Genomic DNA, 2,143 nt, shown 5'->3' with positions numbered 1-2,143 from the left:
TCCTGGGAGCGAGTCCCACTTTGGGCTCCCCACAGAGAGCCTGCTTCTCCCTCTGCCTATGACTCTGCCTCTCTCTGTGGGTCTCTCATGAATAAATAAATAAAATATTTTAAAAAAAGACTGGCAAATTCCCGTACAGGGATTTCTTTTTTAATAAAATATGTCAACATGTGGAGAAGTATAGGAATAATATTATCAACACCTGTGTACTTGCTCTCTGGCTTAAAAATAAGCGATTACATATATAATTGATGTCTGGTGTACCTCTTTCCCGTTGTGTTCCCTCCCTCCCTGATCAGTGGTCCTTCTAGGCTTTTCTCTGTACATATCACTTTTACTTAGTTGATGTCTGTGTGATTTTACAATTCTGTACCAGAAGAGTTCAGGAGAGACATCATGGGGTCCTGAATGTTCCCACAGTTGGTGGGGGCCCCAATTTTTTCTTATGAAAAATAGCAAGAAGCTTTGCACTGGCCTCCCCTTCACGCCACCGTTGGTGCTAACTGCCTCAGGTGTGCAGCAGGGGATCTGATTAAGCCCTTCCCCTGCCTCCTGCTCTGCCAGTCTGACCAGCCTGTTCATCCTCTCTCCCTCTCTGTCTCCACCTCTCCCTTTTCTCCCACTCAACCTCTTCCCTTGTCATCCCTGTCTCCTCTGTCAGGCACCTCTCCTTCTCAAGGCCCCTGGCCCTCTTCTCCGTGCTGCTCAGCCAGCCCCAGCAGCTGCCCAGGTGGAGACAGCAGCCAGTGCCCAAGGCCCTGCTGTCCAGGGGCCTCAAAGCCTGCCCCCAACTTCCCCTGCTCAAGCCTGGAATTGCTCTGCTGCAGCTAACTCCTCCACTGTCAGGACTGGAAGCATGCTTAGAGGCTAGGCCCTCCACCCCCATTTCACAGCTGAGGAGATAGGCTGAGAGACGAAAACTAGTCTGCCCGACAACACTAGACAAAGTGGAACCAGAACCAGAACCCAAGGGTCCTGCCTCTTACTCCCCTGCTCTTGAGACCCTTCCTGCTATGGAGCACCCCCAAGGCTGGATCTCTCCCTGCTTCCAGAGGACTGGTGTGCTGTGAGGGTGATCAGGGGGGTTGGTGGGTGCCACTCTCCTGTCCGCAGCAAGGGAGCGCTCGTGGCAGGAGGACCACGAGCAGGGTGGGCAAAGGCCAAGCAGCTGCCATTCCGGGCCAGAGTGTGGGAGCTGGCAAGGTCTCTGAAGCCCGCTCCTTCTAGGGAGGGCGGGGTGGGGGCTCCCAGTGGAGGGGGGAGTAGACTGCGCTTTGCTCGGGGTAACATTCACAGTCTGGCACTGGGTCAACGGACTGCAGCATGTAGAAGGGGAGAAACAAACCTGTGGGTCCTGAGGAGATGCTGGCCTCTCTCCCAGTGTCCCACTTTTCTTGTTTTGGGATATCCCTTGCTCCCTTCTCTCCCCTCCTAACTATCCTCAGTCTCCATCCCCCCATCCTTTATGTGCTAGAGCTCCTTGCAGAGGGAAGGGCTCCAGGTGGTGAGATCTGAGAAGTACAGTAAGGAAGGAGACCCTTCTGATTGATGGTTTTGCGGTCATCCTGCTAAAAGTTTTAAATGTCCGCGGGAAGATTTGATCTTTGCTTAAAAGGCTGCTGTAGGATGTACAGAATCAGGGGACAAGACCGAGGCCTGGCTCCATCATTTACTAGTTGTGTGATCTTGGGCAAGTCACTAACCTCTCTAAGCCTCCATATCCTCATCTGTAAAATTGGATGGCAATAACATTTTATGTACATATTAGATAAGACAACGCAGGGCAAGGACCCAGCACGAGGTTTGGCACACACATTTAACTACAGTAAATGGCAGCTGTGTGACTCCTGCAGACACCCTGGGCTCGCACTGGGCCACTATTGCCAAGACCCTAAGTTGCACTCCACTTCTTAGACCCAGGGCTTGACCCCATGAAGGGTCAAAGATGAGGAGGATTCAGTCTCTCTAACCTGTTGAACTCAGAGCTCATAATCTTTCTGAGGAGCTAGATGCATGCACACATAGGAGCTGCAGTTCTTACTCGTGAGAGGTCAGATGTGCCAGGGTAGGGGTGTGTACACTGGGAGGGAGAACCAGGAGATATGGGGTTGAAATGCAGTTCTGGCCAGACCACATGTTTTTA

The sequence above is a fragment of the Canis lupus genome, chromosome 21 (assembly GCF_011100685.1).
Source record: "Canis lupus familiaris isolate Mischka breed German Shepherd chromosome 21, alternate assembly UU_Cfam_GSD_1.0, whole genome shotgun sequence".
NCBI lineage: Eukaryota > Metazoa > Chordata > Mammalia > Carnivora > Canidae > Canis > Canis lupus.
This window is presented reverse-complemented; position numbering follows the sequence as displayed.